We start from the raw sequence: 13,798 nt of genomic DNA, 5'->3' as shown, positions 1-13,798 counted from the left end.
GTACTGTGACATTTTAATGTAAGCGAAATTTTAAAAAAATAATGGTAGAAGCACATTTCGGATGTTTTAAAGGATTTAATTTGACTGGGTATTTAGCAGTAATGACATCAATTAAGTTTGACAAGTCTCGTGTGTAGCAAATCACAAGAAAATTACCATAAAAGTGCATAAAGCAAAGGAAAAATTTAAGATCAGTAGCAAAAGTATTAATGATAAACATAAATCAAATGAAACTATTTACTTAAAAGTTTCTGGTGAGTATTAAACAAGGTTTTATTTGAATATTGGCTAATAATTTGCGCCTGAAATACTTAGTATACTATAGAAATAAACATTAGATGTTTTTAATAGAAGATTATTTGGTTAACTGATAAAATTTAAATATTCCTGTTTAATCTTTTTTAATAAAGAAGTTAGTACTCATAAACTTTTTTTTTTTTTTTTTTTTCAATTTTTATTTTAGGTGCCCCAAGAAGTCCTAACGGTCTTGTCACAGAGCACCATGGAAGTGCATTTAACCAGGAAGTTCACGCCTTCTTCCTTACTGTGACGCGAAAATTTGTCCAGAGCTCGTTTCGAACCTGGATCTCCTGCTTATAAAGGAATAAAACATAATTTTTAAATCTTTTGATGCTTTATAAAAATAAAAACTGTCTTAAAAAATGCCTAAAATCGAAAAAGTTTTTTTAACAAAGTAGATTTTTTCACTTGTAAAACGTGCAAAAACGTTCCATAATAAAAAATAAATAAAATGTATAATAATAAATATATATTAATAAACAAAATAAGTACAATAAAATAAGTATAATAAAAAGTAAATTTAAATATTATTTAATAAATAGTATTCATGAAGTTAGATAAACCAACATCTAGTCTTTATGTATATTATTAATACAGGGCCGTAGGAGCAAAAATTATATGGGAGAGGGGGGGATGGGCGGGTTTCAGTACTACCCCGAAATAGTTTTAAGGACCTTTTTTTTTTGTAAGTCATTTTTTCAGTTAATTTCTTCAAAATTATTTATTTGAAAAATTATTGGGGGGAGGGGGCCTCTGGGTGCCCACCCAGTTGCTACGGACTAGTAATATATGTAATATATTATTAAGTTAATTTAACAAACAATTCGAACAGCTTTAAAAAGAATATAAATAAAATTTTTTTTCCAAAGATCATATTGAAACAAAAATTATAAATGCCTCAGTTTATTAAACGTTAAAAAAATATTTAGGACTTAATAGTTAATACAGCTTTAAAAACAATGATTTTAATATGGAGGAGCCAATACTTTGAGAAATTTAATTTAGTTAAATAAATTTATTTTTTTTTCTCTAAAAATCTTATATTATCACTAAAAATCCTCTTTTATTATCTCTAAACATCAAACTTTATTACCTCTAAAACATCATCATCTATTATCTCTAAAATATCATATTTTATCATCTCTAAAATATCCTCATCTATTAACTCTAAAATATCATACTTTATCATCTCTAAAGTATCATCATCTATTATCTCTAAAATATAATCGTTTATTATCTCCAGAATTTCTCTAATATATACAACTATAATAAAACTAAAATATAAACTAAATGTAAAATGTTGAAAACACTTTTGATTGACTTCATTCATTTAGGAATCCAAGAAAGATTTATAGCGTTATAAATAGAATAAATAACTTGTTAGTTTTGTTTTTACAAACAGAAAAAGTAAAATTTCTGATTAACATTGTTTTAAACAATTACTTATTGAATAAGGATTAGTTTTAAATTATTTTTAGCTATGCAATTTTATTTGTTATGTCTTATTTATATTTAGTTTGTACAAAACTAAATCTATATAATTTTAAATGCTGCAAAAACATTATTAACTAATAATATAACAAGAATAAAGCATGCTGATCCAATTGACTTTACAACAAAAGAATGAACCTAATTTGCCTTTAACGTTTCTAATAACATTAAAGATTAAATATTTAGCTAAGATAAAGAAAAGTCGACAAGTTAAGTTATTGGTTTATAATATAGTAAAGTTCTATAATAGACAGTATAAAATAGAGCATTAAATAATAATGCTTAACACTGTGTTAAATTAACTGTTTAGGAAGAGGGGGTGAACCATTAAAAATTTTTAATGTTTTATTTATATAATTTAATACATTTATGAATGTTAATAATCAAATAACATAAAAAGTAGAGCGATCAAAGGTTGATGCAATCTTAAGTAAAACTAAAGATGGATTGAAATTTTTGGTGCATCATTGTCATCATTCACTTCTTAGATTTAAGAATTTTTACAGAACCTATTTATAGTTATTTTTTTATTTACTTTTTATAAATTACTCCTGTATGCAATGTAGCTTGTTTGTTACTTGCTCCAAAATGTGAAGATTGAATTGCAGCAAAATTCTTGCACACATAGTTCTCAGAAAAATCTAAATGTATAACAGCTTTGTTCACATTTACTGTTGCTTTTAATTGTTTGTACATTCAACTGGTGTCTTATTATAAAAACATGCTTGCATAGCTCGTTTTGAATTGATTCACAGAATTTTAATTGAAGATCTTTAAGTGTTCCACGCTTTACACTTTACATTTTTTCTTTTTCCCACTGAAACCAAACTATACTACTTTAATCTTTTAGCAATCCTTTTGCTTGAAATTGAACACGAGACATAAAACAAATGTTACATTCTCTGAACATGCATTCTCTTCTATCAGTACTACAACAAACTTGTTTTACTACTTCTTCAATATTTTTTCTTCCAAAACACGCAGGTTAATAAGTTTATCACAAAGTAATTGTATGTTCTTGTGTTTTTTGCACAGACATGTATCTCTATCTTTAGCCGACGGTTTGCGGACAAAAAATGGTCGATAACGAATAAACGTTGTATATGAAATGTTGTTTCTCGTATATTCCGCGCTAAATTTTTCATAAAGGTTTATTAATGAACCGAGTAGTAGTCACGTTTGTTTTTTATCTTTATTTTTTGTTACAGTCTGTTTCTTTCCAGTTGTTATTCTAGAATTGTCATCACGTGTAAGAAACTCTCTGATCAAATCCTGTGTTTCAGCATCAAGTGATGCATTACCACGATGGCATTCGTTGTTTGGAGTTTTACTTTTTGATGAAAAAGAAGAGTTTGGGGTTTTATTACCTGCTAATAAATTTGATATCCTGCTTGTTTCATTTGTAAGAAAACCGTTTTCTACAGAAGAAGTAAATGACCTGTCAGTGGTTGTATGTGAATTTGCTTGTAAACCAAGCAGAAAACTTTTAAGCCTTAACCAACTTTTTTTTATTTTTGGGCTGAACAATTAGCCGTTTCCAACTCGTCCGTTAATGTTTGTATTTTTCTATAAGCCTTTGTTTTTTGGTAAGCAACCTTTGCTCTACCTCTTTGTTTGCGTTCGTTATTCCTACTCAACTCGCGTTCCGGTGACTCTGATAACGATGTTTTAATCTTTCTTTTTGCAGCTCTAAATTTTGCTTTCTGGACGCGCCAACAACGACGAACAATTCGTTTTTTTCTTTCTGATAATTCGGATATCACTTTAACCTTCATCTGCTCACGCCGCATATGCCAACGATTTCAAGATTTACATTTATTTTAAAAACCAAACGTATTAGAGTCAAATGTAAATAAAAACCAAACAATAAATGAAATCCTAATACTAAAATATTAACAAATTACTCTTACAATAAATTGAAAGTAAAAGAACGCAGCGTACATATGGTATTCATATTAAACGCTGCAAGGTAATCATATTTTATCGCTGCAGTAAGTCCCTAATGGTTGACGTGTTTATTTAATGCAGAAAATAGCTTAGTTTAAAGCTTTTGATTTTTTTTATCTTCTTGATGTCAGCTCCGTTATGTTGTTGTCAACTCCGTTATTAAGAGGAAATCACGGAGTTGAAAGTAATGGAGTAGACATAATTATACATAATCAATAGTATCTCATTATTACTCATTGGAAAACATCTTTAAAATCTTTTATTGCTATATTGTCCAAAAGATTTAAGGAGTATTAAAACACGCCATATAAAAATTTGTAATTTTACGGAATAAAAAAGCGTAACGGAGTAGACTTCGAATAAGAATATCATTTTAAAAATAAGGTAATTAGGCTCTCATTTTTATATAAATAATGCTTGCAGCACGATATAACTTTAAATGTTAATAAATTCCATAGAACTGGACTTTTTTTCATTATTTTATTTAGTAAATAAGTAAAAACTACAAACCTGTGACTATTTTAGGATGTAATAACGGAGTGGACAAAAAATGTGGGGACAGCAAGTTTTTGACAAGAGCTACAACAGGATAAGGTGTAAATTAATACATGTATTAAAATACTATATATTAGCATGTCTAAAGCACCAAATTATGTCCTCGATTAGCCTTAATACAAAAGAAAAAAAATTATTGAGTATAACAATATAGTCCTAAATGCAGGACATCTACGGAGTGGACATTTTTAATTAACAATTGTGCACACAAAATTTTTAATTTTAGTTGAAATATCCAATAAAATGCTAGTTTATATTAACGATAAGTATTACTACTCACGGTGCTGTTTTTATGTTACTTGTACGAGAATTGCGTTTTTATAGCTGTAGGACAAAATTTCAGTAACGGAGTTGACGGAATGAGAAAATGACTCATATATATAATTTAAATGACTTTTAAAAAATAGTTTAATAAATTTAATCATTATTTTGTTCATTTTTTATTTTAGTTAACTATCTTTATTATTTCTCTATTCTCTTATTTTAAAATTAATTTATATTTGGTCGTTTAATATTTGATACTTAAATAATTGGAATAGATAATAATATTTTTTTTAATTTTTTAGGTGTCCCCTTTGACTAGTTTTTAACTATATGAGTGACACCAAACATAATTTTGTAAATTATAATTAACTTTTTTATTTTTTTATTTTATGGTTAAATAAATGTTAATAAGAGAATAATTAATTAATAAGAGTTCAAAAAATGTGAATAAGAGATAATATTTTTGATAAAAAGGCATTGGGAAGGGTTCAGATTTCAAAGTTCAAATTTCTTTTTTTGTACTTTAAGTTAAGAAAGTCTTAAATCAGTTTAACTAAGCAAGGTTTTAATGTCATTTTAATGCCATTACCTTTTTACTATTAAAAAAAACAAAAACTTTTACTTGCTTAAAAATATTAGTAGTTTAAATACAGATTAATGAAAATGTGTATTTTTTTATATAGTGGAAACTGTTGTATCTAGTAGATACTACTGTACCTAGTGGAAACTACTGTATTTAATGAAACTGCTGTATTTAGTGACAGCTATATATTGTGAATTCACAAATAAATTTGAAGCATCTTCGAAGCTTAAGCTATCTTCACTTAAGCTTTCTGACACCTGATAATAAAAAAATAAAAGATTTATTAACAAAAAAAATAGGTACTTTGCTGATGCAGAAAATATATTTTGTTTGCGCTACAAGACAAGCGCAAAAACCTTTAAAAGAGCTTGGTTTGTGTAGACTTTTCAACTCAGTCAAATGTAAAGTAAATTTTTTTAATATCTCGTGAAACCTTTTCCATAGCATAAATAATTTATTCGTAAACAAATTTCATAAAAAGTAATTAAACAATTTGAAATTCAAAAATAAAATTCTATGATGTTTGAGGTTAAGGACAAAATACTTATCAAGAATATTTAAGTTAACTTAAAAAAAGTACAAAAAAAAATTGAGACCACTATGTTCAAAAAAGTTAAGGAAACTACTGATTTCATCTGTCGCATATTAATTTTAAACTGAAAATTTAGCTAATTTAAAATACATTTACAGAGTTCTACCACCATCTAACTGGTACAACCTTCACCGCCATTAAAGGATGTTATGCAAATAATAGCAAAAGATTTGGAGCAGCAAAGAAAACAAAATGTAGCTGCTTCAGTATCTAGAGTTAACAAGATTATAAAACATATTTAAAGAGAAAACTTGCTTTACATCACATTACAGAAAAAACTTAGTTTAATATTTGCTCCACTTTAAAATGCAAATGAATTTGCCTTTGGTTAGACATATCCTTGAAGTTAAAAGATTGAACATATAATGTTACAAGGCCAAGTCGGATGATGATAGAAATATTCTCCGTTTTTTTTTACATTTAATAAAAAATATGGCTCTCATTAAAAGTAACTTTTTCTGTGTAACTTTTATTTTCTAACATTAGCTGAACACGCTGAATTAATTTTAAAACTAAAAATAAAGTTATAAATTTGATTCATTATTTAAATTTTATTTTAAGAAGTTATTCATCTAGTATTTAATTTTAGTAACAATTAAGATGGACCTGACTATGAACATAATTTAAAATGTCTCCACAACCTTAATTATATTTTATATAATAAGTTGTCTCTACAACCCTACTTGTGTTTTAAATAATAAAATGTATTCATAACCTTAATTGCGCTTTATATAGTAAAATAACACTGGATTTAAAAAAAAATAGCTTTTTAATATTTTTAAAGGTTGCTCAAGATTCTTTGATATTAGAAGTTTTTTGATATTTAAGAGAGAGAGAGAGAAAGAGAGGGGCGGTTTCAAGGCAGAATGTAAGGAGGGTGTCATACTCCCTTCCCATTTCATAGAAGGTCATATTCAAGTTATGGTCGGTTTTCTCAGAAATATAGACATACATGATGTTGCGTTACCTTTTGTGTTTAAATAAGTTACTTTATATCGCTACTTTACTGCAAATTTTATTTTAGCTGTTATTATAAACTTTATTGTCTGAAAGCTAATCCAGTTTGTTTTATACTAAGTTTCAATTAGTTTATATTTCTAAATAGGTTTTTGACGTTTAACAGATGTATTATTTTAAGATCTATTTTACTTGGTCAATTTTCTAAAAATAATGCCACTCTAAGTTTAAAAGATCTTTCTAACCTTTAAGCTAACTCCTTCAACCAAGTTGACTCCTTCAACCAGCAAAATGTTGTCGTACTTGATGTGAAGGTTTCATTCGTTTATGAAATTTTCTGTGGGTTTTTGATAACACATTTTTATTTCGTATCGTTTTTTTTAAAAGTCTATATACTAGACAAAATTTATAAAGCTTAATCGGAGATAAACATTTCAATTTATATCAACAAAAATTGTTATACGTAAAAATAGAATAATTTATTGCAACAATAAAAACAAAAATAACTCCACCATTAGATATAACAAAATACTAACTCCATTATTTGTATTAAAAAGAAATTGACTACACCATCAGTAACAAGAAAAAAAAAACTGCATCATCAATAAAGTCAGTAACGATATAATATCAATCTCTGGTATTTATAAAAAAAATGAACACTTATTTATAAACGTATTCAAAAAGCTCTTATTGTAAATTTTGAAAAAAAACAAACTAAAATTATTCAGTATTGTGCATTTAAAAGTAATAAATTTTTATAGAATCTATAGAGCTGAACGTCAAAATTTACTTTGTCTTTTTTTGCAAAATGATATTTTACTAGCCCGATTTTATCTATTTATTTTGATTTATAAAACTATAAATCAAATATTTATTTTGATTTATTATCTGATAAAATATCAGTATTACCTAAAAAACATTTACTAAAAACATAAACATAATTTTAACAACATTAGAAAAAAAATATACAACATAAAAAAAATAGTATAAAAACAGTACCAACAACATCAAAAAAACACAATAATAACAGAGTTATCTGCAACGAATAAAACAACTCAAACTAAAACATTACTACAATAATTTTTCTTTAAAATCTATTAAATGAACAGCATCAAAGATTTATGACTGAAAAATCCGCAAAAGCAAACAAACTAGATTTTGAATTAATATCTATAAAGTGTAAAAACAAGATGCAAAAAAACCTTTAATAAAATTTTAGGGCTATTTTATTGATGCTTTTCTTATCGTTTCTTATTAAGAGTACAAGCTCAATAGAGTTATTCGCACTTTGTAAGATCACATGCTGTGCCTATTTATGGCGTAGATCTTTGAATTTTTCCATCAAACTGACATTATTTGAAGTTTGTTTTACTTACGGTATACGACTATTCAATAATCTGATTATAATTATAACCTAATAATTAGGATTACATATATATATATATATATATATATATATATATATATATATATATATATATATATATATATATATATATATATATATATATATATATATATATATATATATATATATATATATATATATATATATATACATACATATATACAATTTTTTAATGCGCAACAAATAATTTAATAAACATTTTTTTATAACATTTGATATGCAAATGTAAAATGTCTATAAAAATAAAACAAAATGCATGTCATGAACACGCATGCGCATAGATACAAATGAAATATATTTATATATTTTTTCTTTAAAGACAAAAGTAGTTTTATCGCTTATTCCAAGGAAAGTTACGTTAGTTTGCATGTAATAATGAGTTTAGCAAAAATGACTATAAAGTGTGTAGCTACAATGACAATAATGAGTGTTGTAGCAATAACGCGGTGTTTAGTTACAATGATTATAAAAAACCAGGTTACTCAGGAAAACTTAAAATGATAATGTTTTTCTGTCACATTTAACTATTCCGTCATTTAAGCAAACAATGCTGAATGTAAACTTTTTAAAAAAACATTGAAATAATTGCGTGTAATAATCGTTAGCATCTTTCTTCAAAATCTAAAATTTGAATGTCAAAAATATTCGATGTCGTTTAATGAAGTTATTTAGTTGAAAAAAGCACGAATCTGTGTTTATTCTCTCTATAATATTCCTTAAAATAAAATATGATCTGAATATTAATTAATTACCACACTCTTTATATGTAGACATTATATTTTAAGAAGTTGTTTCTAATAACAAAGATCTTTGAACAAAATGCTATGCACGTGCGCGTTATTTAACATAAACGTCGATCTATGTTTTGGGGGAGAGGTGTCTTACTTCTTTAAATATATATTAAACAACACTGCTTTCAAATTTAAGCCAGCAAATATGTACTAATATGTACTCCAAGCTCTTGCTATATATATATATATATATATATATATATATATATATATATATATATATATATATATATATATATATATATATATATATATATATTGTTGTTTTGATCATGTAATAATAATCAATTTTTTTTTTCAATTTAAGAGTCATCAATATAAAGTGAAATAATCACAAATAGATCAATAAATAATAAAAAAAAACGTTTTTTTTTATTTATTGATCTATTTGTGATTATTTCATTTTATGTAAAACTAATATCGACTATAAAATATATATATATATATATACTTTCTTAAAGTTTATTAGAACCATAAATATAGAAAACTCTAAAATAGTTTTATAATTTTGTCTTTCGTAAATTTTTGTTTAGTTTTTTTCCCCCTGGATTTTAGGATCAAGGGTGCATACTTTCCCCTACTTAAAGTTTTATATCGTTTACTTATCGTATTACTTAAAGTTTCATATCGGCACTCATCAGCCATATATTTAAATCAAGAAAAATCCGTTCAAAAGTACAATTAAAAAACTGTTACAAAAAAAAAATTCAAAAAAACAATGGAATGAGTTCTGACGTCAAATAATAATAATAATAGTAATAATAATAATAATAATAATAATAATAATATTAGTAATAATAGTAATATGGAAAAACATCTTTTTTAATCGCCAGTGTCATATTGGAAAAGAAAGAATCTATTTCCATGTCTCCACTTAGTAACAATCTCACTCCTTTTATTCAATAAATTAGTATTTTTATAATATAGAATTTCATATTTTATATATATATATATATATATATATATATATATATATATATATATATATATATATATATATATATATATATATATATATATATATATATATATATATATATACATTGAATGTATATATATGCATGAATTTCCATTAGTTATTTCATTAGACCTTTTAGTATATTAATAGGCACATCGACTCGTGAAGATAAAAAATAAAATTTTGCTTATTCTTATGCTGTGTTGTTTGGAATAGTTTATTAAAATCTAAAGAAAAAAAAGTAGATGACTATAAAAATACCTGCTCGGAAACGGCAAAATAGTTTTTAGATTACGTACTGTCACTTGAAAGTGTTTATGACACTTTTTGTCAGAGTAGATCGGTTATTTTATTTTTGTAAACTTGAACAAAGTTTACCAAAAAAGATTTTTTTTTTAACTTTAAGATTTTAGCTGAGGCTTTTTAACCGAATAAAGTTTGTAACCGGTTAAAAAATTAATATAATTAATTTAAATTATGTTAGATGAATTATTATTACATTATTTATTATTTTTGCTTTAATGTTATATAAATACTTGTTTAATAGTCATTGAAAGAATATTTGTACATGTAAGTTAACTTTTGTACATTGTCTTTGTTTTTGTCTTAGATTCAACACCTTTTTGTATCCGCACGGACTTTACGTCATTTGTTTGCGCTCGGACTTGAAAAGAAATATTTTATCAGAGGAAATATTGCAATTTTATCTGTCACTTTAATGAATTACTATTTAAAATTCAATAAAAATTGAAATAAGGAAATGCTTTTGTTACCGTATTTCATATGTAAAATCATTAAATATTAAAACTCTGAAACAAGAAATTCTTCGTTAAAATACTAAATGGTGTACCATAACAAGTAATTTTTTTAACCATTTACAATTAAATCCATTTTTAAGATCAACCACATTTATAAACTGAACAACACTACTTTACGTAAAATAAATAAAACACGTTGGTCTGCAGGCAAGCTTTAAGACATAAAATAAAGGCTTTTAAAATCAATATACTTTGTCGTCGGCAATTATTTCAAAACTTTGCAGAATGTCTCGTTTGAATTAACCTGAGCTTTTCATCAATGATAATGAAATTTACCATAATATAAAAGACAAATATCAGGGGGTTTGTCAGCGCTAAACTAGTTGAAGATAAACTTTTAAATCAACCTTCTTGAAAACCGTATTGAATTACTTTTTCAATTTCCTTTTCCGTTATATGTTAACGTCTTAACGCTAGCGATTTTTCAAAAATCTGATTTACTTTGTTGACATTGCAGTAATTCTAACACTCGTGTTTGTTCTTTTACTTTTTTGATAGTCTTTTTTGTTGCATTTTTGTTTTGTAATACGATTTTTTTTTTGTATTTAATAATAAGCTGTTACTTCTGCTGATTTTTAATAGTATTTTAATAAACTAATGTTATCTACCTATTTATTGTATGAACTTATTGTTGACTTTAACTTATTTTAAGTTTTGTAAAATATATCAAAATCCTTGATTTTTATTGTTGTTTTTATTTGATTGACATTAAATTAAGTGCTCCATGAACTTTACCTTTTTTTTTACCCCCCGTTAAAATTAAACTTTACCGATTTCAAATACATTATTTCAAGTGTACATAAAAATAAACAGCCGTTATCCGAGTACTCCGAGGGCTCCGAGTGCTCCTCAAAATGTAAATTAGATAGTATTTATCTAACTTTTTGTTGTAATATTATGAATACCAATAACAAAAATCCATTTGAGCTTTTAGCTTGGCGTAACTTTTTTAAGCTCTGATTTTATTCAAAGTGAGTTTAATATTCTAGAGTATTGAGTCTTTTCAACGTTTAACCAACAAGATAATATTTATAATCTGTCAAACTCTGCTCACCTAAGTTGAGTGAGATTAAAAATAAAACAGTCCACAGTCAGACAATTAAGTAATAGTTTAATAAACAAAAATAGATTATAATTTTTTGTGGGCTATTCACCGTATATCATAATGACACTTATTGTTTATACAATAAATGAACAATAAACTTTAATCCTATTTTAGCAATCTAAGTAAAAAGATTTTTAATTATTTTGGTAATTTAATTTTTTTCAGGTTGTAAATAAAAGAGTAACAAACATAAGGAAGAAAACTAATCATAATTTAAGTTTGCAATATCTTTAAAAAAAAGAATTGTAATTTAAGTTTACAATATTTTTGATCAGTTTATATTGTAAAAAGTTTTTAAAAATTATATATTTTTTATTATCTATCTTTTATTATATATTTTTTTCACCACAAAGTTAGACCTTTAACAAGGTGAAGAAATTAAAAAACTTATAAAAATCTTTTTTATAGACATTTTATTTTTTCGTAAAAATCGTTTTATACATCATTATGTACGAAACGTTTTTGTTCCGTTTACCGTTTCTGTTTTTACAAAGTCGAGTCTGTATTTTAATATCATAAAATGTGGTTAGACTTCATATATTTGTTAATTAACCCTTATTCTAATGTTTAAATAGTTTGCTACATGCGTATGTTGCACTTATTTTATTTCAAACTTTGTTCACAAAAAAATACAATTTTAGATTCTTGTTATTTTTGTCTCAAAAACCTCAATTTAGTTAGCCAAATCATATTTTTTTTATTCTTTTCTTATATATTTAAGTAAACTGTTATATAAGACCTTAGAAATATTAGGTAAAAAATAAAAACAAACATACAAGTTAATTTTAAAAAAAGGATGCGGAAACTAGCAGCAGGCTATAAGGTCTTGTTATCAAGTACGTTTAAAAGAATCTTAGAAAAGTCTTTAATGCAAAAATCTCTCAAAAAAGCAAACACATAACCATAAGATATACAAATTAAATTAGGTACCATTAAATTGATCATTAAAATATAAATTTCTTGTATTAAGTTAAAATATATAAAGAACTCAAGTATTTAAATACATATGAGAAAAAAAAGCTTCATAATTCTGAGATTATTTTAGGCGATGACAAGACCTTATGGTTTGCTGCTTGTTTTCACCTTTTTTTTAATTAACTTGTGTTTTTATTTACAACTTGTACTAAATTAACTTCTAAATTATGTTAGTTTATTCTAAAAAGAGTGCACGATGTTCTTAAAGAACAGAGCAATAATAAATTAGTAAAAACGCTTATCTAATTGAACCTGTCATTTCGAAAAGGACACAAGCCAATTTATTAAAATTTTTCAAAATCAACAAAAAAATGTCTATGATACTAAAGAAACTAAACATAGCAGTAGATAAATAAAAAACATAACTTTTGTGAGTTTTATTTTTTATAAAAAAACAAAAACATAAATCATACAGAAATGTTCAATTTAAATTTATAAAAGCAATGTTAAAAGTTTTGGAATTGTGTCCTTTTCGAAATGACGGGTTCAATTTTCTTTCACTGTCTGTTTCTTCTTCTGTATGTTCATCATAAGTTGTTTGATTTGAATGGTTGCTTCGAAGGGTGTAAAGTGGTGTGGTTCTATTTTCCTTTTTTTTGATTTATTTTCTGTTGTAATGATACAACGTGTTGTTTTGCTGTGTTTATGCGTAATTTTCTTTTACGTTGTGTTGATGTGTAGCTTTCTTTTATGTTGTGTTCATGTGTAGTTTTCTTTTTGTGTTGCGTTCGTTTAATTGTTTTATTTTTTGATTTTTTGTTTTCAGTTGTGTTCATGTGTAGTTTTCTTTTATGTTATATTCACGTGTAGTTTTCTTTTATGTTGTGTTCATTTAATTTTTTATTTTTTTTATTTTTTGATTTCTGTAGTGTTCATGTGTAGTTTTCTTTTATGTTGCCGATGGATGTAGTTTTAATTGTTTTCTTTTAATTTTTTGTTTTTTGTTGTGTTCATGAGTAGTTTTCTTTTATGTTGCCGATGGATGTTAATTTATATAAAAATATGGAGAGATCAATTTGAGAAATAACTTAGGTTATTTGCAAAACAGTTATAA

The 13,798-nt window shown here is 25.2% G+C and overlaps 1 protein-coding gene across 2 annotated transcripts in view; it reads right to left on the bottom strand.

Annotated features, from left to right (window-relative positions):
- The window catches only part of LOC100214226 (putative leucine-rich repeat-containing protein DDB_G0290503), a 39,995-nt gene extending 32,888 nt beyond the window's left edge, over positions 1–7,107 (bottom strand). For both annotated transcript variants that reach the window (XM_065807409.1, XM_065807408.1), the window contains exon 1: positions 6,935–7,107. The gene's annotated coding sequence lies outside the window, so the exon portion shown is untranslated. The remainder of the gene's footprint in view (positions 1–6,934) is intronic.
- Between the last annotated feature and the right edge of the window lie 6,691 nt (positions 7,108–13,798).

The sequence above is a fragment of the Hydra vulgaris genome, chromosome 10, assembly GCF_038396675.1.
Source record: "Hydra vulgaris chromosome 10, alternate assembly HydraT2T_AEP".
NCBI classification, from domain to species: Eukaryota; Metazoa; Cnidaria; class Hydrozoa; order Anthoathecata; family Hydridae; genus Hydra; species Hydra vulgaris.
The sequence above is the reverse complement of the archived record's forward strand: the minus strand, read 5'-3'. Positions and strand labels throughout refer to the sequence as shown.